A 26,570-nucleotide genomic window follows, 5' to 3' on the forward strand; every position below is an offset into this window, starting at 1 on the left:
TTCTGGGGAACCGCCAGGCAAAATAAAAGTCTTCTTTTTAGTTATTCTTGTATTTAATGTCGGTGATTTAATTTATTATGTTTCTAATGTGAAATCCTGTGATTTGTATTATTGTTAATGCGTATCAAATCGTAAATAGAAAAAAAAGTTTATTTTTATTTTCAACAACAAAAATGTTACCCTCAATATCTGGTGTAAAAATCAATTTCATTATAAATAGTCATCACAGAGATGAAAAATGTAGACCCATCACACAGAAAATATCCTTAAAAGCATACTATACGCTACAGATTTATTTTCAGTTGTGGAAATTAAACTAAAGCAAATACATTAATAATACCTGAATAAAAGCGTTGCTTATGTAATTCCTTTTGATCTGTTTTTATCTGTCTGTAACTCCTAGAATATATATGTGAATATATAAGTGGATATTCCATGGTTGTATACAGTTACAAATGGCTTTTAAAGCCATTTAAAAGGTTAAAATTTTTTTTTTTTAAAGTGCATTTAGAAAAACAAATTGTGCTTATTTATTCTCCTTATCTTGTTAACAAAATGTTATTTCTCATATCAGAAGTCACTGTTTTATGTTTTGCTTGCTGAAATACAGCATTACTTTGGGACTATTTCTAACTCATGTAATAAGAAAAATAGTTGAAATGTATAAGCTGTTTAATCTTTTCCTTTGAATGTAATGTGTTTTGTTTAATTTTATACCCCTATCTAGTAATGTATTTGTCATTATTAGATTTTTTTTTTAATTGTATTATTATTATTATTTTGTATTTTTGTATTGTAACTGCTTTATTGGTTGATACAATGTTCGCAATAAATAATAATAATAATAATAATAATTTATTTTTTATTATTTATAAAAATAATATTTTTTGAAAATGCAGCTCTTTGGCCAGTAGAGGACGATATAGACCACTGAATGGTAGTTTCAGGCATAATATTTGTAACTGGCTTGTTGATGGGCCTGAAACAGCATTCAGTGTCATCATCTATGAGCAACAGAAATGTTGACACTGGAGGCAAATTTCCAATAATTTCAAAGCACTGGAAGATAAAGGATTTTTACAAATAAATTACAAAAATCTTCTCCAGTGCAAAATTATCTAAACCCTGCACCCCAAAGACTCAACAAAGTATGCTGTTACAGAAAAAGCATCTAGAGTTTCTGGTCTCGGACACCTCTCTCAGGTGCATTGAGACCCTGATATTGAATGCATTGGTGCAGAATGCACTGCCGCAGTGGACGATACACACAGTAGGTCCTGGCAGCGGCCTGTTTGTTGCGTGCCTGTGTGCAAATCCAGCAGGCAGTGGTGATTACCAACATATGCAGCTAGGATCAACTGAGCTCACCATACATAGCGTATTTTCCCTTTATTTAATTATTTCCCCAACTCTTTACCCCAGAAGCTTATAGTATGCCTGTGTTGTAAATACAAAATAGCAATTAAAGTTGTTTGTAAAACAGGTAACCCTGTAAGACTGAGGGATTTGGCTTGGAAACACAGACGATGTGGAGTCGCCCGCTCAACCATCTGTGCACAATCCTCAACATACTCGCTGCTGGCAGCTGCTCACGCTGGTTAAGATGCACTGACACATTCTCAAGACAAAAGAGAACATCCTTGAGTTTGGACTCAACACCCTTTTTCTTGTCGCCTTGTAAATCGGGCCTATCAGAGATGTGTGTACAGTGTGCTGATGTTGAGTTTATTTGTTCTCCCTGAAAATAGTTAAGATTTCTTGCACCAAATCTGTCATAATTTAGTGTACATGACCATTTTACCTTTCTCTGATTTTATAGTTAAGACTTCTCTATGTAAGTTATAACTTGTTCTAGGGTTATCATACATCAAGACAGTTATTGAGTAATATTTCTATTGAGCAAGGACACAATAAATTGATCAAAAGTCAAAGAATATGCGTTAATAAAATATTTTTACTTAAAAAAAAAAAAGCTGTTCTTTTCAATTTTCTAATCATCAAATGTATCATTGTTTCCAAAAACATTAAGCAACACAAGTGTATTCAACATTGATAATAATTTAATAATAACAATTTCTGTTCATAATAATAATACAAAATGTTTCTTGAGCAGCAAATCAGCATATTAGACTGATTTCTGAAGGATCATGTGACACTGAAGACTGCGGTAAGATGCTGAAAATTCAGATTTGTATTAAAGGAATAAATTACATTTTAACATATATGATATTAAGATATGAAACAGTTATTTTAAATTGTAAAAATATTTCACAATTTTACCATTTTTGACCAAAGAAATGCAGCCTTGTTGTGCAGAAGATAAATAAAATAAAATAAAATAAAAATCTTACAGACACTCAAACTTTTGAACGGTCATGTATGTATGTTTCAATAATAATTCAATCATGCATTTCTGGTGATAATTCATAAACTTTAGTTTTCAATAAATGGAATGTCTTTGTCAATAATTGAAAAAAGAAAATTGCCCCAGGAGAGAGATTGAAAGCAGCAGAACAGGCAAAACTTTGGCATAACATTCATACATGAATTTAGCAGAGTAATGCTGCCCTCATGTGCTGTGAGACATTTCCTACTTCCCACTTCTTAAGTCGAGTTTGTTGTGTTCAAGGGCTTTGTTGTCAGATAGAAGAGGAATCATGGAGGACATCAGGCTCATTCTTGCCTATTTCTTAGGGAAATCTTATTAAAGCCAAATTTAAATACATACATATGACTGTAGCAGCAGGAGAAAAAAAAAATGTGGGCCTAGATGATATGGGAAAAACGAATAAAGACATCCGTTTTTTACATGTCTGCCTGGTGTTTTTAATAAAATGTGACCGATGCTGGCAAAATGAGTCTCAAAGAGCAAATTTTCAAAAATGAGTTATTTTTATTTTCACAAAATGACTGAGCTACAGCTGTTTGAAGTTCTGAAAAAAATTGAGTTAAAGTTGTCTGAAGGTTCCAAAGCAAAATTACTGAGGAACATCGCATCATTTCCTCCACTTCCTTAATTACTATATTAATAATCACAATATAGCCATTTTTAAAAAGAAGAATAGATGTAAAAACAACAACAGTATAAAAAATATAAGAAAGAAAATAGTGCATTACCTTTTTTTTAATTTTTTTTTTTTTTTACACCTACAAAAGCATAATCAAATGTAAAAATCACTTCAGTGTGTTCATTAGAAATAAATTGATTATTAAAACCACAAAAGCAGTCAAGAGCAGCAACCTTTATTTTATTGTTAGGTTAACAGACAGCCTAAATATTAAGACCTACTGTAATGCGCACAGATCGAATATAATGTTACACATCAGATGTTTTTCCCCAAACATTCACTTAAGGCATAACAGATAAATACAGTAATTCTGTGTATACAGTATGTGCATGTATTGGATCACGTGCTGGCGGAAGCGCCGTTATCGTCATTTTTCACTTTTTACCGACTCATTTTGTCAGCACAGGTCACATATGCTTGAAGTCAAACCATTTTCTACATCACACACATTTGACCAATCCCATCAACTTGCGGGACAGGGCTTTTCATCCACTGGTTTTAGTTTTCTATTTACAATGCATTTCAGCATTAAGCACCACACGAAAGAGCCGGTGAGCTTTGCAGCTTTGAAAGCAGAGGAATGCACACGCATGTGTCGTGGTACGATCATGAACAAGTGTCAAAGACTGACACAGAAGAGAAGAAATAGTTGAATAAACTCTTTATTTTTGATTTCTTTGCAGACAAATAAAAAGTATTCTCGTATCTCCAAAAAATGTCACATGGACTATTTTAAAGATGTCTTCAATACCTTTCTGGGTCTTCAACGTGGTAGTTGTGTTGCTGTGTATGTAGGGTCAGAAAGTTCTCGGATTTCATCAAAAATATCTTAATTTGTGTTCCGAAGATGAGCAATGGTCTTACGGGTTTTAGATGACATGAGGGTGAGTAATTAATGACAAAATTTTCATTTTTGTGTGAACTATCTCTTTAATAAGAGACTCCAAATATACTGAATGAGGTAATGGTATCAAGCCATTTTAAGGCATAAAAAAATGTTTAAATATGTGTTTAAATATGATTTTGATCATGAGTTTTAAGGGATAACATTGGTGACTACAGGCAGACTTTATCAGTCACTACAGCAATGGATCCCTCCACCTCCATGTTTAAAGTTTATGGCTCGGAAACTTGGGTGTCGCAAAGTACGCAGAGATTTTATGTTGACTTTTAGTTTAGGGCCAGTGATCTATTTAAACAACTCTGCTTTTCTCTTCTCTGATTTACAGCTCAACAAGCATGACATCAGGCTGCAAAGACTCAACATTTCAACAGATTGAAACTTCCACATACAGTCTGTTTCCAGTTAACCACGTGTGGACTTAAGGAAGAAGTCGAGGAAGCTTTACTTTCAAAATGGTGCGTCTCTGGCACTCTTGGAGGCCTCATGTCCCACAAACACAGAGCTTAAGAGCAGTGATGCAAAGCAGATTTACAGCAGAAAATCTGCACAGAACAACTGTATAACAAGGGACAAGAACAAGTGTACAGAGCCTTTCATCTGGTTTTGGCAGCAAACACAGCTCTTCTTTACGTCTTTTTGACTCTCCGTCACTCTATATTTCCTTCTGATTTAGTGATGCGATATGTTCATACTCATCTGTGATGTGACTGACTAATGCAGGAGCCAAAGTGCAGTTTAACTACGTGCATTATTATCTGTCGCCCTCCACCGCATGCAGCCGCGCCGCTGCCAGACCCTCTGCAGACTGCAGCTTTATCTAACGCTGCACAGAGGTTCCCTCTCAAACCTGAGGGGCTTCTGGAATGTTACCACTGGGGATTCTTTAATACTGAGGATTTTTTCCTTCCTTTAAAGAAGGCAACCAACAGATGCAGGAAGTCAGGGAATTCCACAAATTCTTGTTTGTCACTGAGTAATCCTGTTACCAGCCCTGTGAATATGAAACGGTGTAAACATGAAAATAAACACTTCCTTTTTTGCTTCTTTTTTTAAATTATTATTTTTTTTTCTGGAGGGGTGAGCATGTACAAGAAGGCCTCGCTTTTTTGGGTTGCAGACTTGTTGTGACATCTGCATCAGATAGCATGATGCTTGCTTTTGCTTTTATTGCCACCATAATGCTGCTAAATACATTCTAAATGGTTGCTAGGGTGTTCTAGATGGTTGCTATGGTGGTTACTTGGTGGTCCAGGTCAAAATAGCCCAATCTCAAGTTCTATTTGAGGAGTCAATCATGTTCGCAAATGTTGTGAGATGAATTATAATATTTGTTTATATGGTATGTTTATTTTTTATTTATTACATTTTTGGGCAGAATCACACAGATTAAAAAAACAAAAAAACAAAAAAAAAACAGACATTCCGACACAGAACATGCATTTCAAAGTAGAATAACTGGCTCTAACATTGTTTTTCGGAGAAACAAGTATGTGAACTTAGCATGTTTCCTAAATATCTGCAAATGTATTATGGTATTTTTATACTTTAGTACAGTCAAAAAAATTACATGCAGTACCTTTAATCATACGAAATCAGTAAAGAAAGTGCATTGCATTAAAGGGTTACTCCACCCCAAAATTAAAATTTTGTCATTAATCACTTACCCCCATGTCGTTCCAAACCCGTAAAAGCTTTGTTCGTCTTCGGAGCACAATTTAAGATATTTTAGATGAAAACTGGGAGGCTTGTGACCATCCCATTGACTGCCAAATAAATAACACTGTCAGGGTCCAGAAAAGTATAAAAAAACATCATCAGAATAGTCCATCTGCCATCAGTGGTTCAACTGTAATGTTATGAAGCTACGAGAATACTTTTTGTATGCAAAAAAACAAAAACAAAACAACTTAATTCAACAACTCGTCTCCTCTGTGTCAGCGTAGCGCCATTTTGGAGAATATCCGCTGGACGTAAACTGCGTACGCTGTTCCTTGTCAGCTGCACCTCACGGATACGTCTTCTACGTTTGTTTACGCTTTGATCTGAACGAAGACAGCGTATCCTTGTGGTGCTATGCTGACACAGAGGAGACGAATTGTTGAATAAAGTTTTTTTTTTTTTCGCACAAAAAGTATTCTCGCAGCTTCACAACATTACGGTTGAACCACTGATGTCAGATAGACTATTCTGACGATGTCTTTCATACTTATGTGCCTGCCTTGTCCAAATACCCACACTTGCAGTCTTTGCACTTGACCACTTGACAACTTCAAGTGAGGATGAAGACCACAGGTGTGTGTCGAACTTTTCATTACCTGATGGGACACTCTTATAGTGTTGTAAAAATGCAAGTGTTTACATAGCTTTATTTAAATTTTAAATACTTTGCATTTTAATATCAACTTCTGAATGTCTGTTCAGTAGTCCCTATAACATGACATCATTTTAATTTGTGGTGCTTCTAATTAAATGATAAAAAGCAGTTGCAATTGTTGTTCAAAATAAATATCACCACTACTCATCTTTGCACCAATAAATGTAAACACACTGTTTTTCTACCAAATTATTTGTAATATCTAATTATTATATTAATATTTAACTTACATTGGAAAGGTTTCCGCGCACGTGCATGCGCCAAGACTGCAAGTGTGGGTATTTGGACAAGGCAAGTGTTAATTTTTAAAGTCACAAGCCTCCCGGTTTTCATCCAAAATATCTTAAATTGTGTTCTGAAGACGAACGAAGCTTTTACGGGTTTGGAATGACATGGGGGTAAGTGATTAATGACAAAATTTTCATTTTGGGGTGGAGTAAAAGTGGTATCACACTTGCATGTCGGTCCCCTTTCACACACACACACACACACACACATATGATTTCAAATGCATTCGCCGCTTCCAGGCCATTTGGGTGCACAGAGATACGTGTGCGGCCTGTAGACTGTAATATTCCCAGTGGGATTTAAAGGTTCCACTCTCCTTTTGCTTTCATTAGATCATAATAACACATAGGGCCTATCTTCAAACACAGCATGCTGATGACATGCAGACCTGAAGCAGGGCTCTATGGGGGCCGGCGCTCCGAGGAGGGTGTAACAAATACGGTGGGATTATTAGAGTGTCGTGCGGCTGACGGTGGTGCCCACCAGCTGGGCCGATCCTCTCAGCTTATCTTCAGAAACCTGGCCCCTCAGGTTCAGTCAGCTTGAGGTGTTGAATATGCCAGGGCTTTTGCTTGAGCACATATTTAACTGTTTAATGATTTTCTATTGATTTTTAGGGGCAATAGAGAGTGGGATAATCCACAGCTATGGGGAGAACATGCTACTAATTGCACAAGAGTACATATCTATAAATCGCTAGGAATATTTCTGCAATTTATCGCTGCATAAATAAAATCCTTATTAAGGCTATATGGGAGAAATCCACAGAGGAGAAAAATGCAAATCTAATCTTAATAAAGACTAATTTATCTGAGCTATATTATCAACATCAATTAATGATGTATGCTGAAAAATTACACAATATTATGATGCTGAATTAAAAAATATCAATAAAAACTTTGCATCACAATATAATTTTTTTCATAAAATAAGAATGAGATAAATAATACATTTTTCAAATTATATGTGAATTAACTTTAATGGACTTAAACAGTCAAATGTTAAAAGTTTTGATGACTAAAAGAAGAATTCAAAATGTGTAATTTATCTTACAATCTGCAAAGGAGTGGAGAAAGTGGAAATCAGTATTAGGCATAAAATAATGTCAGAATCATTTGTTTGTATGAAAATGCCCTAAGAATTAAATAAATAGTTGTAACCTGACATAGATGAAAAGAGGAATTACAAGTGTAAAAGCAAAAATGCTATGAAATGCATCATATTTTGTGAGGAAGTGTGACGTGCTCAAGCAAAACAAGCACTATATTTGGAATAAACACCCAAACTTAGCAAGACACTTGGTGTTGATAAGTGTTAATAGATGTTAACAGCTTTCAAATTAGATTAAAAATAATAATAATAATAAAAAATATGATATTTCAATTCACCCCCTCAACAACTCAACTCAGCCTAGTTTTAAAAGTGTGATTTCTTGACCTGGAAGAAGTAATGGAGGTTAATAAATCCTTAAAAGACAGGCACATTTTTATGATAAACATACATTTTTCCAGTTATGACAAGCTTTAAAATATTTTATCGGTATAAATTGTGAGTAAAAAAATCATTATCTTTATATCCAGTAAATCATGAACAATTGGAAAAGTCAAGGTGCATTTGAAAGTTGTCGTTAAAAATGGGGGCCTCCGAGTAAAAAATGTTGAAATACATTTAAAGGAACAGTTCAACCAAAAATGTAAATTTGCTTAAAATTTACTCACCCTCAGGCCATCCAAGATGTAGATGAGTTTGTTTCTTCATCAGAACAGATTTGGAGAAATGTAGCATTGCATCACTTGCTCACCAATGGATCCTTTGCAGTGAATGGGTGCCGTCAGAATGAGAGTCCAAACAGCTGATAAAAACCATCAGTCCATCAGTTAACATCTTGTGTAGAAGCAACAAATCCATCAAGACGTTTTTTTTTAGCTTCAAACCATTGCTTCTAGCTAAAATATGAGTCCTCTATTCATATTACAAGAGGACTCATATTTTAACTACTGCTTTACGTTTTAATTAAATTTAGCTTCTAATTATTGCACATCAACCTGCACCGTTTCTGTTCTAACATGTTGTGCTGTGGTGCTCATGTGGGCGATGCAGGTTCCAGTCTGGTGTGTGTTGGTGTCAATCCACTCTCTAAACAATAAAAGTGGCATAAGGCCAAAAATAAAGAGCGGCAGATTTTGATGTGTTTTTGGATGGCGGTTGGAGACAGCTGTGTACGGGATGTGGCAGGTGAGGCGAGCAGCTGCCGCCTCCATTGTCCTGAAACGAAGTGCGTGACAGATCATGACATCAGCCTCCCACACACAGACGCCCATCACACGGTAGCTGTCCTGATCCATGTAACGCGCTGGCTCCTCTTGCTTCATGTTGTGCTAAGATTAATATAATTTACTGTAAAACTCCCAACCTAAACACATGTGGTGCGCATCAGCGGCCGCCATCGCCACGGGGGTCAATATGGTATTTCTTTCTGACTAAAATCTGTTGGTGTTTTCTTTTAGTCAATGTAGTGCTGGTTTGATGGAGCATAGAGGCATCAAGGCCATTGTTTCATCCACTCAGTTGGAATAGCTCAGCCAAAAATGATAATTATGTTACCATTTACTCATCCTCAAAGGTGTTGCAATTCTGTATGAGTGTCTTCTGTTGAACACAAAAGATATATTGAAGAATGTGGGTAACCAAACAGCTGATGGCAGCCATTGACATTCACAAACTCATAAAGGTGCAACATGAAGGTGAGTAAATAACATTTATGTGTCACTTTTGCTGTAGTTTAAGTTTACAAGAACAAATAAATTGAACATGTAAAAATACTAAAACTGTCCTATATTTCAACAACACTAATTAAGCATTTTGACTCAAAAAAGCTTGTTGTTTAACAATATTCAAAGGTCCCCCTCCATATGCACAGATATATTTACTGTATTTCTTTTTTTTTTTTTTTTTGCACGACATATCAGCTGAAAAACATGCACATCTGTTACGAACCAGTGAATGTGTATATGTGTGTGTATGTGTGTGTGTATGTATGTATGCATGTGCGCGTTTTTGTGAAAAGTCAGGACATAGATTTGTATAATAACAAAGGTATGACAGGTACAGTGAGGAAAATAAGTATTTGAACACCCTGCTATTTTGCAAGTTCTCCCACTTAGAAATCATGGAGGGGTCTGAAATTGTCATCGAGGTGCATGTCCACTGTGAGAGACATAATCTAAAAAAAAATCCAGAAATCACAATGTATGATTTTTAACTATTTATTTGTATGATACAGCTGCAAATAAGTATTTGAACACCTGTCTATCAGCTAGAATTCTGACCCTCAAAGACCTGTTAGTCTGCCTTTAAAATGTCCACCTCCACTCCATTTATTATCCTAAATTAGATGCACCTGTTTGAGGTCGTTAGCTGCATAAAGACACCTGTCCACCCCATACAATCAGTAAGAATCCAACTACTAACATGGCCAAGACCAAAGAGCTGTCCAAAGACACTAGAGACAAAATTGTACACCTCCACAAGGCTGGAAAGGGCTACGGGAAATTGCCAAGCAGCTTGGTGAAAAAGGTCCACTGTTGGAGCAATCATTAGAAAATGGAAGAAGCTAAACATGACTGTCAATCTCCCTCGGACTGGGGCTCCATGCAAGATCTCACCTCGTGGGGTCTCAATGATCCTAAGAAAGGTGAGAAATCAGCCCAGAACTACACGGGAGGAGCTGGTCAATGACCTGAAAAGAGCTGGGACCACCGTTTCCAAGGTTACTGTTGGTAATACACTAAGGCGTCATGGTTTGAAATCATGCATGGCACGGAAGGTTCCCCTGCTTAAACCAGCACATGTCCAGGCCCGACTTAAGTTTGCCAATGACCATTTGGATGATCCAGAGGAGTCATGGGAGAAAGTCATGTGGTCAGATGAGACCAAAATAGAACTTTTGGTCATAATTCCACTAAACGTGTTTGGAGGAAGAAGAATGATGAGTACCATCCAAGAACACCATCCCTACTGTGAAGCATGGGGTGGTAGCATCATGCTTTGGGGTGTTTTTCTGCACATGGGACAGGCGACTGCACTGTATTAAGGAGAGGATGACCGGGGCCATGTATTGCGAGATTTTGGGGAACAACCTCCTTCCCTCAGTTAGAGCATTGAAGATGGGTCGAGGCTGGGTCTTCCAACATGACAATGACCCGAAGCACACAGCCAGGATAACCAAGGAGTGGCTCTGTAAGAAGCATATCAAGGTTCTGGCGTGGCCTAGCCAGTCTCAGACCTAAACCCAATAGAGAATCTTTGGAGGAGCTCAAACTCCGTGTTTCTCAGCGACAGGCCAGAAACCTGACTGATCTAGAGAAGATCTGTGTGGAGGAGTGGGCCAAAATCCCTCCTGCAGTGTGTGCAAACCTGGTGAAAAACTACAGGAAACGTTTGACCTCTGTAATTGCAAACAAAGGCTACTGTACCAAATATTAACATTGATTTTCTCAGGTGTTCAAATACTTATTTGCAGCTGTATCATACAAATAAATAGTTAAAAATCATACATTGTGATTTCTGGATTTTTTTTTTAGATTATGTCTCTCACAGTGGACATGCACCTACGATGACAATTTCAGACCCCTCCATGATTTCTAAGTGGGAGAACTTGCAAAATAGCAGGGTGTTCAAATACTTATTTTCCTCACTGTATTACAAGGTGAAGGTGACATCTCAGGACATTGACCCATGTCCCCACTTTTCAAAACGCTTATAAATCACTCAGAGTGAGTTTTTTTGGGGGAAAGTTGACATGCACAGTCTCCTGTAAGGGGTAGGTGTAGGGTTGGTGTAGGGCAATAGCACATACAGTAAGTACACTATAAAAGCCATTACGCCTATGGAATGTCCCCACTTTTCACAAAAACGAACATGTGTGTATGTGTATGTGTATGTGTATATATATGTATGTATGTATATATGTGTATGTATGTATGTATGTATGTGTGAGTGTGTGTGTGTGTGTATATATATATATATATATATACATATAAGGAGGTGAAAGGAAAATGAGGAGGAGGAAGAAAAGAGAAAAGGAAAAAATAAAAAAAGAATAATAATAAATAAATAAATAAATACACACATATACAGGGTAAGTGTGCCGTGTGGGTGGGCTGGGTCTCTGGCCTAGGCTGCACCATACGTCTCACTGTTTTAATGCATCGCAAAATAGCTGAGACATATACATGATTAAAAAGAGAGGAAAGGGAAAAAAAAAAAGGAAAAGGAAAGGAAGAATAAAAAAACAACAAAAAAAACATACAGGGCAAGTGGGCCGGGTCCCTGACCTGGGCTGCACAACACGTCTCACTTTTTTAATGCATCTCAAACTAGCTGAGACATATACACATCCACACATTAAAAACATAATTAATTAGAAAATAAATAAATAGACGGCTGATGGCTGATGTTTGGGGAGACAGGGGCCTCTGGGCCCTGTTGCCTAGCAGCATCTTTCCCTGGCACCCCCATTGGGGTGTGACATGGGCTGGGGAATTAAGTTCTGATATGTCGTAGCCACGGTGGGATCGGAGGCACCCCCCAATTATTAAACATTTATTAATTTATAATCCAATATTAATATTATTAATATTATTATTTATACTTGCCCTCTTCGTTGTACTCCACCCCTCCCCAATTTTGATGAAATCATAATTTTTATTATTATTATTATCATTATGATTAACATTATTATAGTTATTATTGTTGCTAATAACATTTGTTGTCTCTATTATTATTATTATTATTAGTCTTTATTTATTTCTATTTATATATTTGTTTGTTTTTCTTTTTGTTTTGTATTTTTTGTTTTATTTTTTATTACTCTACTTATATCTGTTATCAATCTATTATGATGCTATCTCAGTTGTATGCTTCCATCCCCAACCCTAGATACAATGACACACACGCAGGCACGTGCGCACGCACACACACGTACATGCTAACAGACATATGAATGCAAATACAGGAGTTAATCAGAACGGACTCGTAATGTTGGCCATCAGTATGTTTGTTTGTCCAAGTGGTTCTACATTTTGGCACATGCAAATATTGTCACCTTCTAAAGTCAGTGTTTTTTTTTTTCTATTTTGTTTTGTTTTTTTTTTCTTCTCTTTGTCTTATATGTTATATGTTTGGTATATTATGTATTTGGTACATGTAAACATTGTCACATTCTAAATGTAAACAACTTATCCACGTACATCCTTGTGACGTTTCTGGACCTTGATCTTGTAAGGATCCTTGCTGTCTATGAAGGGTCAGGGAGCTCTCGGAATTCATCAAAAATATCTTAATTTGTGTTCTGAAGATGAACAAAGGTCTTACGGGTTTGGAACGACGTGAGGGTGAGTAATTAATGACAGAATTTTCATTTTTGGGTGAACTATCTCTTTAATATTTTTTTTGATTACCATGATTTTCTTGATATAATGTAAATGCTAATGGTATATGAATATGGTAATCATCCAATCTGATACCATTACTGTACCATTTTACCACCAGCATGCTTTTTTATGTTAAACACATTCATTTAATTCAATGCACTATGATGAACTATATTTCTATAAAACTGCACATATGCACGAAGATGTTCATACTGCACCATATTGTCACCACAACAGTAAATTATAAAATTCCCCAACTATTATCCTCTACTTATAATCTTATAATGCTTTTAACTTCGTTGTAATGTATGTAGGTCTATAATAAATGCCTCAGGGCTAAAACTTATCATCCACAGGACAAACTTTTAGGCCTGGGGTGTTAAATATTCCCTCGATGGCATACATATGCACACACAATCTTAATTACGTCTTCAAAAGTAGAAAAGAAGAAAGCAAAACTACTCTATATTTGGATTTCCACTTTAAAGACATGGACGATACAAGTGGCCGATTGGAAATTTTCAATGCGGTGACAGAAGCTGGTCCACTGTCTTGAGCAGATAAGAGAGCAACCATCAGAAGGGAAAACATAAACTCAGATGATCAGTGTCCTCCTCAAGCACACAGTGGGAGTGGATCAGAAACAAATGGAAGTCTTTGAATCTGGCTGGCTTTAATATCTCCCGCACTGTAACATCAGTAAGGTGACATTTCAGCGGCACCATCAAGATCCAACGGCAGCCATGGCGCTTCTGCAATCGATTCTCCATGCATAATAGCCTGCTAGTGTGTACGACATGAATCAGGCCTCCTCCACCCTCCTTTTTAAGAGGAGGACATCATTTATTCTGCAAAAAAAGAAAAGGTCTGATAAGGCAAATGCAGGCAACTCAAGGTAAAGAGGGGACAGATATCAAAACTCCTTCATTTGCATAAAAAATGGTACATATCACTAACAAACACTACCATTCAAAAGTTTGGGCTGATGAAGATGCTGTTTTAAGTAAACAAATACTTTTATTCAGCAATGGACAGTAAAGTGGCAGTAAAGACATTTCAAATAAATGCTATGTATCACAGTTTCACAAAAATATTAAGCAACACAACTGTTTTCAACACTGATAATGATAAGAAGTAAGACATTTCTTGAGCAGCAAATCAGGATATTAGAATGATTTCTTATAGTTGTAGGGTGTTTATTTTAGCTAATACTAAAACAAACAAAAATGCTATTTGAAATAAACTGAAATAAAGACGTTACTTTTTATTTTAATTTAAGTCATTTAATTCAAAATGCTCTAAATTAACTAAACACAATTGACTAAAATAAATAAAAATGACAAAAACAGACAACATTTTTGACTAAATTTAAAATGAAAACTAATTCAAAATATTAATATAAGCTTTAAAGGTATCTCAATGATGCTAAAATATCAATATAAGGATCATGTGACACTGAAGACTGGAGTAAAGATGCTGGAAATTCAGCTTTGCATCACATGAATAAATTACATTTTAAATATATTCAAAAGAAAGCGGTTATTGTAAATTCTAATAATTTTCACAGCATTGAAATAAAAAAATGCAAGCTTGGTGAAGACAAGTCAAAATCAGTATATATAGGCTATATTATATATATATATATATATATAACTTCAGAATCTGTCTTTCCTGTGGGATTGAAAATCAAAGTAAATGTCAAAAATCTTGATTTATGATTCATCTGAAATAGATAATATTTGATCAGATGCTTAAACTTATATTGCAGATCCTTATATCTCCTATGTTTGGATTTTGACTACGCTTGACCTCCCGGTCAGGTGAATTATGTCAAGGAGAGACGAATGCCAAGCATCTATCAGCGGCATGTTTAACAAACAGATCCACTCTTTCTCCTTATTTCCATCTGTATACTATCACAGGGCTGTCAGCACACGGATTGGCCTGCGGTTCAGCGGATGAAAGGAGAAAGATCCTGTTGAGTGAATAATCTCGGCAGTTTACAGAGAGAGGAGCTGGTGTCAGCTTGACAGAGTCGGGTTGCACAGGTTTGAGGATTCACACACAATCCCATCGTCTCTTTAAGTTTGGACGGGTGAATGTGAAATCAATGGTACATCCATGTCAGAGATTGTTTGTGTGGGACTCACTGGCTCAGAAATGGAATAAAACTCACATTTCTCGCCTTAAAGAAAACAGAATGCGATAAAGTGCGGCTGAACTTGCTTTTTTTAGTCCAAACTTGCATGGATCGCTGTATTTATTTGACATTTCTAAAGTTAAACAGCTATTGATGCTAAAGAGCTATAGGTTTACTACAAGAATATGGCGAAGAATGTAAGACAATGAATATTAATAGTATTTTAAGTGAACTTTCAACACTTTTCTGAAGAAAAAAAAAAGAGGGAAATAAGACAGTTATAATTTGGATTATTTTGAATTAAAGAATAATTCAAAGATATAATTCCCAGTCAAAAGAATCTCAAATCTAAACTTTAACTTCTAGTATGAGTATTGATGTTAAACTCATTACATAAACTAATTAAAGTGAGATTCATTGATTGACCTGCAGGTGGCACTATTACAAAATCTCAAATTGAACATTTATTAGTAATCTTAGGTAAGAGAGAATTAAATGGATAAATTACATTTTGTACTAACAATAACAATTGAAGTTAAATGGTTGGGCCTTCAAGACAACAATTGCAGTGTAATTTGATATTAATAAAAAAAATAATAATAATAAAACTAAAATAATAAAATATAAATAAAAAATAATTAAAGGAAAACATTCCAAATAATAAATAAAAAACATATAATAATATCACTATGCACTAATGTAATAATAAAAACGATAAAAGTAGCTATCTATATAGTATAAAACTGGAAGAATCATGTGGCACTGAAAACTGGAGTAATGAAGAAAAGGCAGCTTTGCATCACAGGAATGAACTACATTTTAAAATAGCTTGTCAAATAATAAAATATGTATAAAAAATAATAAATAAATTGTATTAAAATCAGTTATTGAAAGATTAAGCAAAACTTGTATTACTTCAAACGTCCACTTTTTATAATGAAACTTCTCAGTTATAGACACGCTTGTCACAAAGAATTAAATCAGTAACCTTTTCATTTTAATTTTTTATTTGACCCTTTAACTCTCTATTCTAATTCTATTTTTTTTAACTTAATTTACTGCTTGTTTTCTTTAAAAAAACAAAACTAACACTAGCTTTTCTAATCTTTTTGTATTCTATCTATTTGTTTTCTTTTTTATTTATTATACAGTTAACAAAAGCAAAAAAGGCCTCTAACACTAGCTTGCTCTATTCTTTTTCTATTCTATCTGTTTTCTATTTATTTATTATATGCTAAAAAAAATAAAACAAACCTTGCTACGTGTACTGCATTAAGCTAACTGAGACTTGTTATAGCACTTGCATATCATTGCTCTTTTGCTGATTTTGATTGCTTCCATTGTCCTCATTTGTATGTCGCTTTGGATAAAAGCATCTGCTAAATGACTAAATGTAATGTAATGTTTTAAGATTACATTTCATACGGCAGTAAACATTTGATTTAAATTACTCACTTCAAGACAACAATTTCAAATTTCCATTTTTGATGTTAACATGTTGCTAAGCCAACAATGTTACACTGTAATATAAAACTAAACAGCAGCCACAAATATAACATTTTAATTACATTTTAAAAATAAATGATTGATGCCATGGCCACATTGAAGGCCAGATTTGAATGGATTAAATAATAAAAAAAAAAAGATTAATTAAAATTCAAGATAAGTTGTAATCAGTTAAAAAAATTATTGGCATTAGCAAAACCAGGGGTAGTAAATAAAAAATAAAAATAAAAATAAATCAGTTATTGAAGGAATTACTGAAACGTCCTATTTATTGTGATGAAACTTCTCAGTTAGACATGCTTGTCACACATATTGCACAATAGTCTCTATCTGGCCAGCTCTTTGGTGCGTGTTGTAAGTCTATTGACACCCCAGTGTGTGAAGGCAAAGTTGCAGAAGAGCTCAGAGCATCTCTGTCTCAGTAGGGTAGCAGTTTAAGCTTGGCTTCTCTCTAGCCTGCCTCCACTTCATATGCAAAGGAGAGAGAAAAGCGCTCCAGTCTTTGGCTAAAGCACTTTCCTCTTCAAATAACCTAAAGTGACAACAGCGGCAGGATCACGGCCAAGTGCGTGGTGCCACTCGCTGATGTATAATGCATTTAGCCTCTTCTCTGGCCTTGATTGTGCGCATTACGGGGGGAAACGAACAGGCGGCAAAACAAATGTTACTTTTCATTCTGTTTTACATACAGGGAAAACACAAGTCTTTCAAGTTGCCTCTCTTTCTTTCTTTCTGTATGTCTGTCTATCTCGCTTTCCTCGTTCACAGAGAGGTGAATGAACAGAGGAGATTAAACCTACTAACCACAGACAAACTCAGCTACTTCTGAATATAGTGGCCCCAAAACGTCTTTGGACACTTAAGCCTGCATTTATTATTGTTAACTATAACAAAAACTAAATAATGCTAAAATCAAATAAAAATATTTTCATTACATTACGTCATCTAGCGGACACTTTTATCCAAAGCATCTTACAATGAAATATTCTCTCTCTAACAAACCGTTATCTTTTTGTCTTTTGTTTTATCACTTTAAAATTTTTATTGCGAAATGGTTCAAAAACATGTTTTGTTATGCTGGTTGAAAGTCTCTTCACATCCCCATAGAAAACACTAGGTTAAGTGGTATAAATGGATTTATATGTATTTATATCGTCTGTGGAAGGCGTAGGACCATAAAATATTCGTCCAATCAAAATGTTCGGTCCGAACATTACAATTGGCTGTCCTGCCTGCCTGTCAAAGTTACGTCATCAACGCATTCCAGTGAGAATAAAAGTCGCTATTGTTGTAATATTATGTGCTTTGTACTGTAATGTAATCTCACCAGTGAATGAGACATGAGGTAATCTGACAGCGTTGCATTCAATCCTCCACCAACGCCGTCTCTCATCTATCACTAGCCTTTCCAAAATCACCTACCCTACCTTTAAAAACTTGATTTTTTTTGTGTGTTTGTGCATCTTTCTTAATAATAAATGACATTTGCTTTGATGGTTTGTTATATAATGAAATGAAATTCAGATAATTTAAAGCATGACTTAAATGCCAAAATACCATTTGGGCCGCCATATACGTATATATCTTTGAACTAATGAGTTGAATAATTTTTTACATCACTCCCTCACTAGTGCACCAGTGGTGTTCCTCAGGGTCCTGCCCTCGGCAGCGTCTCTTATTAAATAAGCACGGCTGAAGGGCCGCAGGTAGCTCCCAGGCCCATGCGAATTTAGGGCCTGTTTGGTTTGAGTCTTTTTTATTAGAGTGGATCGAGACTTAAGCTCCATAACGGTGCCGTAGCGATTCTCCCAGACAGAGGCCCCCGTCCCCCCCCACAGCACTGCCTGTATCAAAACACGGGCCCCTTTGAAACCTACAGCAAAGCTCTCTCTCTCTCCCTCTCTCTTTCTCTGTCCTCATCCCACAATAGAAACCCAATATCTCGGAATACAGTCATTTCCTTTAGTATTAAGCTCTTTTAGCTATTTTTATGACTGCTGAACCAACTAGATCTTTATTTTCTGAATAAACGTGGATGTGTGTCTATGCAAGGGCATTCTGGGAATGGGTCTGATGTTCCCTCTTTCAAGTCTATGTGATTGTGTTATATTTAGGGAAATATTTAATTTTTATAATTTAATGTTCAGTAGTGTGTTGGTAAGATTTTGCAATGCTTTCTGAAAGAAGTCTCTCATGCTCACCAAGGCTGCATTTATTTGATTAAAAATGCAGTAAAAACTGTAACATTATGAAATGAATAACTGTTTTGTATTTGAATATTGTAATGTAACTGGTGAGACAATGGAGTTGGATCCAAATGCAAGGGTTTAATAAAGAGTGTAGTCAGACAGGCATGGTAAAACAACAGCAAACAACAATATCCAAGGCAAGGCAAAAAGAGTAGTCCAACAACAGGCAAAGGTCAGGGCAGGCAGCAAACAATCAAAAACCAGAAAGACAGTCCAAGGCAAAAACACAAGGCAAGGCAAGGAAACACAGGAGACAATGAAACATACAGGCTAATAATGATAATAAGTGTGTGTGTGTGTGTGAGAGAGAGTGCAATCTTTATAGTCATCCTAATATGAGACAGCTGTAAACTGATGATGAGATCTGATGAGTCCAGGCAAAGGATCATGGGAAATGGGGTCCGGGGGGAATGGCAAAGGTACAGGATGGAGTGCCCTCTATAGCTGAGCTCGCGATTGTAACAAATATGTGTTAAAATGTAATTTATTTCTGTGATGCAAAGCTGAATTTTCAGCATCATTACTCAGGTTTTCAGTGTCACATGACCCTTCAGAAATCATGCTGATTTGCTGCTCAAGGAACATTTCTGACTATTATCATATATATATATATATATATATATATATATATATATATATATATATATATATATACAGTATATATATATTTTTTGTATAGTGTTTTTGTGGAAACTATGGGATTTCCACCATGGGGAAAAAAGTATATTGTGACATTTTATCTCACAATTCTGACTTTTTTCCTCATAATTCAGACGTTTTCTCAGAATTGTGAGATATAAACTTGCAATTCTGAGAAGAAATAGTCCAAATTATGAGAGATAAACTCTAACTGTGAAGACAAGAAGTCAGAATTTCCAGATAAAAAGTCACAAATGCTTTTGTTATTTGTTATTTTCTATCGGGGAAAAAAAAAGAAGCTTAATGAAAAACCATATCTCACAATTCTGACTTTTTTTTTTTCTAAGAACTGTGAGAAAAATATTCTAAATTGTGAGATTAATAGAAGTAATTGATAAAGTAAATGCGCTTCCATACTTCATGGTCAATTTTGATCATTTTAATGCATTTTTGTTAAATAAAAGTTTTCTAAAAAAAAAACTTACTGACCCCAATCTTTTGAACAATAGTATATAAAAAGAATAGCACAAAAATGCAAATTATGAGGAATAATAACAGTAAACTACCACTACTAATCATTACAGCCGAAAACATTTAGCACAGGCTCTCTCTCTACACACACACACTCACACAGTGAGCTGACCAGACACACACTCACACTCACACACAGAGGAATGCGCAATAACATGCCTATGATTCGGGCCACGGGAGCTCATTGGGAACGGGCGGCGCTCCAGAAAGATCCATGTGGCCGCCCACTTATTACATCACCATGCCATTCTCATCACACTCACTAATGCTCTCAGCTGCCCCTCTGTGACATCATTTCCTGCCCCAGCTGGGTCTGTGTGGTGACATCAACCTACACCAGACCTCTCTGGTAGCTTTGGATCAGGCTTTTATGGCAGAAACGGAGGACGTGCACAAGGGTTGTGGGAAGCACAGCATGCTGGCATTGGATGCACAGATGAACACAGCGAAGAAGACTGAAGGATCCAGCTGTTAGATTTAAAACGTCACGGGAAAAGTTCTCTCTGCTTCTCATGTCAATGTAATTTTACAGATTCCAAACAATACATTTCAGATTCATATCATCAGTTCCTGTTTCTTGAGTATAGTTGTGACTGGTTAGTTTCATCTGGCAGATACTGGATCTACAACATCTGGACCCAAAAAGCCAGCTTCTCCATTCACATCTATTCAAAACAGTTTATTTATGACTAATAAAATAACAAATAAACTGTGTGAATTACTCACTATCAAAAAACTGAATCACTAAACATACTGAGCTGTGACGTCAAAAACAACACACTCAAAATTATAAGATAATTTCATACTCAGGGCACTGGTAAAATATCTATTTTTGGGATTTATAGGCATATAAAAAGTACAATATCATTCAAAAGTTTGGTGTTTGTAAAGTTCTAAATAATTTAAAACTGTTTTCTATTTGAATATATGTTAAAATGTAAGGTGATTTTTCAGCACCATTACTTCAAAATCAGAAATCATTCTGATACGCTGATTTACTGCTCATTTCTTATTACAATCAATGTTGAAAACAGTTGCTGCTTAATACTTTTGTGGAAAGTATAATTTCAGTATTCTTTGATGAACAGAAAGATGGAAAGAGCAGCATTTATGTGAAACCTATGCTTTACTGCACTTTTGATCAATTTAATGCATCCTTGAGTAATTTCTTTAAAAAAAAAAAAAAAAAAAATCTCACTGACTGCATATGAGAAAGTTTGAATAAGGGACTGAGAGTCTGAAGTCTCCATCTTTCCTTTCAAAACAAATATTTATCTTTCATATTTGGAGTCACTTTACTTTGAGACGGCATCTATAACACATTCTCATCTCAAGCATGTTATGCAGCTCAGATAAACTAGCTGCCTCTTGATAGAACACAATTACCATCCAAGCCAGACAAGTCGGCCACTTCTCCCGAAGTTAGTAAACTTCACAATTTCCTTATTGTTCCACGGCATGAAAATAACTCCCTAACAGCCATACGTTTTCATTCTCCTGCCTCTGCGGAGGACTCGAAAATGAGACTTTATGTTTCATACACGCCGCATCTCAGTGGCTTCAATAATCCTGCAAATGAAATCGATTCTCTCTCTCCCTCTCACCAATTCAGATCCCAGCTGGGTTTCCCATATGTGGCCGTAATGAGGAACGGCAAAGTCAATCCCTTATATCGGCATACCTGCTAAAGCTCGGCCTCAGCAGAACATCCAATCCTTCTGTAATTACCCATAATGCAAACAGACGCACTGTGTCAGCCCCGTATTTTTTTGAATAACGTTGTCTGTATTTCCATAAATATTGACGCATGGATTTAATGCAGTTCATTATATGCTTCTCAGAGGTGTGCTGCGTTATTCAGAAAAGAAAAGAAGCAGTGGATCCAAACAGTGCAGAAAGTAAACACGTTTGTTGCTCGTATGCGTAAATTATTTGTTTCATCTCAAATCTAAGTGTAAATCTCAAGATACAGTCAATAATGATTTTCCTAGAATACCAACAACATTTCAAACTGTTAATGCTGCGCCGTTGCTTTCTGAATTGGAAAAGAAACTGATTTTCTTCACAATTATCTGCAAGGTCTACCTCACTTTTCCCAGAAATGGCTCGTTTCATGTGTATTCTGCCAATTGTGAGCAACTGTTTTTTTTTTTTTTTGCCGGCCAACAAACACTAAAGCATCTCTACAGGTATGCATGAAAACTACTTCCTACTGATTCATGTTCTCATTTCCTGTGTTTTCAGCAAGTGCATGTGGTCATACGCTCTGAAACATGTTTTTTTTGTTGTTTTGTCTTTTAATACATATATTGGTGTGAATTCGCTTCTGATCTTTAGTATTTAGTGTTTTAATGCAAATATAAATTGAAAGAACATTTCTGTGTTTCTGGCGGCCAAAATATCATCTTAAAATAAAATGAAAAAATCACCTCTTTTTGCTTTCATTTACAATACATACATTTACAATACATATAAGATTAGTGAAAGTATTATTATATTTGATTAAAATAACAGTTTAAAGTGTAAAAATCTAGTTTGTTAAATTGTTATTGTTTGAAGTTTAGGTATGACATACAGGCAAAACCATTGTTTTTTTCATGCACGCAAATGTTCATGATTTTGGATTATTTTGCTTCCAAAACATGACTTTTTCAGACTAGTGGAAAGAATACATCCACAACACACTTGTGTCCAGTGTTTATTTTATTGCACTTTATCCTTTTATGTCTCTAGATTTGAATTACAATTTGTATTTTTAAGGTCATTTTCTCAGAATTTTTTTTTTTTTCCCCTGCATGCTGCATGCACTTCAGCAGTGCTTACACCAAACTTTACAGGTTTATTCCTGCGTATCTATATTCTGTAGATATTTGTTTGTTCATATCAAATACCCAATTTAAATGACATTTTATTCCTAAAAACATGTTGAAAATGTATTTTCTCTGTCTGTTGACAATATTTTCTGTTTGATGGAGTGATAAATAGACATTTAACTCTAATATGTTAACAAAATGAAACAAGAATTGGTTGCACTTTATTTTAAGTTGTTTAAATTAAAATATTAATTAACTACATGTGCTTACTATATGTTTAGGGTTTGGCTTAGGGTTACTTGCATGTATGCATAATTAATTTATGCATAATTAAATTGTTATTATAATAGTAATTACATGTAACATGTGTAACAAGGACACCTTAAAATAAAGTGTTACCCAAGAATTTTGATTCTGGCTTTTTCCAATGTTCAAATTTATGTTCTGGAAATGTATGCAAATGAGTGCATGTTTAATAGCTCCTTTGCATATTGAAACATGACAGCTCAGAAAAATTGATGTTAAATCTAATAATTCATCTATCAAATGCTGGCATCATTATTTGTTGTAAATAAAAGGTAACTAAACTCTTTCTAGAGAAAACGGCATGTGAAAGGTGAATAAGGTGAGGTGTGGGTTTATATGGCAGTCAGTCACCTCAGGGGTCTCAGATGTTTGTTATCTCTGACTGTGATCATCCTCACCAGTCATCCCGTGCCGTCCTGCCCTTGCAAAATGCCTAAATGGCCTCGACCTGGATTCTTTACAGAGAGGAAAAATCAATTATTCTACCCCCTGTACATTTCACAGTGCATTTTTAACATGATGAGGTGAATTAAAGACCATTCTATATGCATTTCCCACGATGACCGGCACACTAACTGCCACTTTTTCCCTTTCTAGCGCTAAAGACGCTGCTAATGTGCTTCTCGGTGACAGGGTGAACATTCCCTGTCCACTGCAGCCGGCTTCCTGACAGCCAGCATGTGACAGCCCTAATGGAAGCTGATTACCGGGAGGCATCTATTAATTTACCCCTAATCACAACAAAGAGAGAGGCAGCACTTAACAGCTGTGAAATGGCAGCCGCTGTTCGGAAATGAAGCCCGGGGAAAAGGCCGTGGACGCTGGTGCCGTTATTACCTGCTGCTATTGTGCTGATCGTCAACCCGGCTTAGCCGTCGGTAACTCTATAGGCTACATTTGCCATCCACTTTACCTGGGAGCTCTCAGTAAGCGGTGGGAAAAAAAGAACATAAAGGCGATTGGTTTGCACGCGGAGTGCCGGAGAGATTGTGATCCAGGTGAGAAGCTGACAGTAACAGGTTTAAGCTCTCCGGCTTTATTTGTGGAGGAGAAGGGATTGCCGCTCTGACCCGATTGCGAGTGGTCGACTTACTATCTGTTTTGTTAGAGAACAAAGTGTCCGGATGACCTTTGCCTAGCGAGGATGAGGAGAAGAAAATACTGTTAACAAGCATATGCCAAGCCTTCTGTACACATGCCTTTTATATGAGTTTCACAGAGAAGACAGCACCAGATTGAACCAGCTTAAAGTGACAGTTCACCAACAATATATATATATATATATATATATATATATTTACTCACCCTCATGCTGTAGAGAGAAGTTTTTGTTGCTCTTTTCCATACCACAGATGCATACAATGATACAAGCTCCTAAAAGAACAACAAGGCACAATAAAGTGCCATCATTACAGTATTGCATGATTCGGCCACTATATTCCAAGTCTTCTGCTCATATAATAGCTTTGTGTAATGAAACATACTGGAATTTAAATCATTAGTCACTAAAAATGTTGCCCTCTGATGCAGCTCACAAATATCATTGGCGTACACGTACATTATGCAGTCAAGATTGCACCAGGATTTCAATTTCAATTTTGGAATCTGTGCTTTTGGAATACACTTTTATCCAAAGCAAATTCAGTTGCATTTAAGGTATATGTTTCTTCCATCAGTTCTTGCATTACATGAATTACATGATCAGATTCCAAAAATGAAGTACTTGTAATTAGATTAGATTATATTTTAAAGGGATAGTTCACCCCAAAATTCTGTCATTAATTACTCATCCTCATGTCGTTGCAAAACCTCAAGACCTTCGTTCATCTTTGGAACACAAATTAAGATATTTTTGATGAAATCTGAGAGCTCTCTGACCCTCCATAGACAGCAAGGGTCATCGTTAAAATAGTCCATGTGACATCAGTAGTTCAACCTTAATTTTATGAAGCTACTAGAATACTTTTTGTGTGCAAAGAAAACAAAAATAACAACTTTATTCAACAATTTCTTCCCTTCCATGTCAGTCTTCGACACGCGTTCATGCATGTGGTGCTGCTGCTGTAGAACCCGGATGTGCTGTGCCTTGTTTACAAGCAGAAGAAGATGCATGCTGTAAATAAAATAGTCTTCGTAAACATGTCTGAAGATTTTGACAGAGAGGATGACTTGCAGTTTTTAGTATTAGTTGCGTTGCTGTCTTTGAATGGTCAGAAAGTTCTCGGATTTCATCAAAAATATCTTAATTTGTGTTCCAAAGAAAATTAAGGTCTTATGGGTTTGGAACGACGTGAGGTTGAGTAATTAATGCCAGAATGTTCATTTTTGGGTGAATTATCCCTTTAAAATGCTCACAATCAGATTACAGTTACTTTTTATAATTACATGATTAGATATTAATTACACAACAACAGTAAATTATTCATAATTTGATTTGCCCTAATAATTTTTTCTCTCTTAAATGACCCTTTCTAAAATTTTACTGCTTTTATAAATTTGGAAAATCTTCCAGCTTTTCTTCAACTAACAACCCCCCTGTAGTTTATTCATGAACCCCAATTTGGGAACCCTGGCATATAACGTTTAATTCATGATGTTGATAACAAAGAATGGAAAATATTTTAGATCAAAAGTAATCAAAAAGTAGTCAGAATAAATTGCCAAACATGTGTAATCCAATAGATATGTCACAAACAATAATTTCTGTTATGTAATTTGTAATCAGTAATAGACTACAATTTGTTAAGTAATCTACTAATTAGTCAACTTATTTAATGTGAATATTATCCTGAATGTCTTTTGTGTGTTGCTGAAGAAAAAATATTATCTTAAAAGAACAAAGCAAAACTGAACCATCTAATTTCAATTTAATTTTCTTAATTTGGAGTGAAAATAATTTGTGTTTGTTTGTTTTTTACAAAACCCACACCATTGGCTAAAATATGAATTATACATAAATTCTTGCATTTTATTGAGGAGACTAAGCAATCAGACTTACGATTTTCAACTGCCAAACGATAAAAACATACACTAAACAGTGAACCTCCGCAGGACCTGCAAGAAAGCATTGAAGAACATCAAGCCAAGTTTGAGGTTATTAGCATGGTTCGATGTTTGTTGTGCCAATGTCGCCTGTACTCCAGCCCTTCCCTAAAGGACTCTTACACAATTACGGATCACAGGACATCTCTGCCGCTGTGTTCGTCGCTGTTAGAGTGGCTAATAGGTTTTACGGGGCCTTTGGGAGCCCCCTTCTGCCAGCTATTGTGGAAGTCATGAGTTATATGATCTTACAATTATAAATATACACAAGGCGGA

The 26,570-nt window shown here is 35.7% G+C and overlaps 1 long non-coding RNA gene across 1 annotated transcript; it reads right to left on the reverse strand.

Annotated features, from left to right (window-relative positions):
- Positions 1-13,068: 13,068 nt before the first annotated feature.
- Positions 13,069-26,359, reverse strand: LOC131549700 (uncharacterized). Its single transcript, XR_009273469.1, has 4 exons — positions 26,251-26,359; positions 24,558-24,626; positions 23,604-23,707; positions 13,069-13,916 (listed from the first exon to the last, which is right to left on the reverse strand). It is a non-coding gene; the product is annotated as an uncharacterized LOC131549700 (long non-coding RNA).
- Between the last annotated feature and the right edge of the window lie 211 nt (positions 26,360-26,570).

Source organism: Onychostoma macrolepis, chromosome 11 (genome assembly GCF_012432095.1).
Source record: "Onychostoma macrolepis isolate SWU-2019 chromosome 11, ASM1243209v1, whole genome shotgun sequence".
NCBI classification, from domain to species: Eukaryota; Metazoa; Chordata; class Actinopteri; order Cypriniformes; family Cyprinidae; genus Onychostoma; species Onychostoma macrolepis.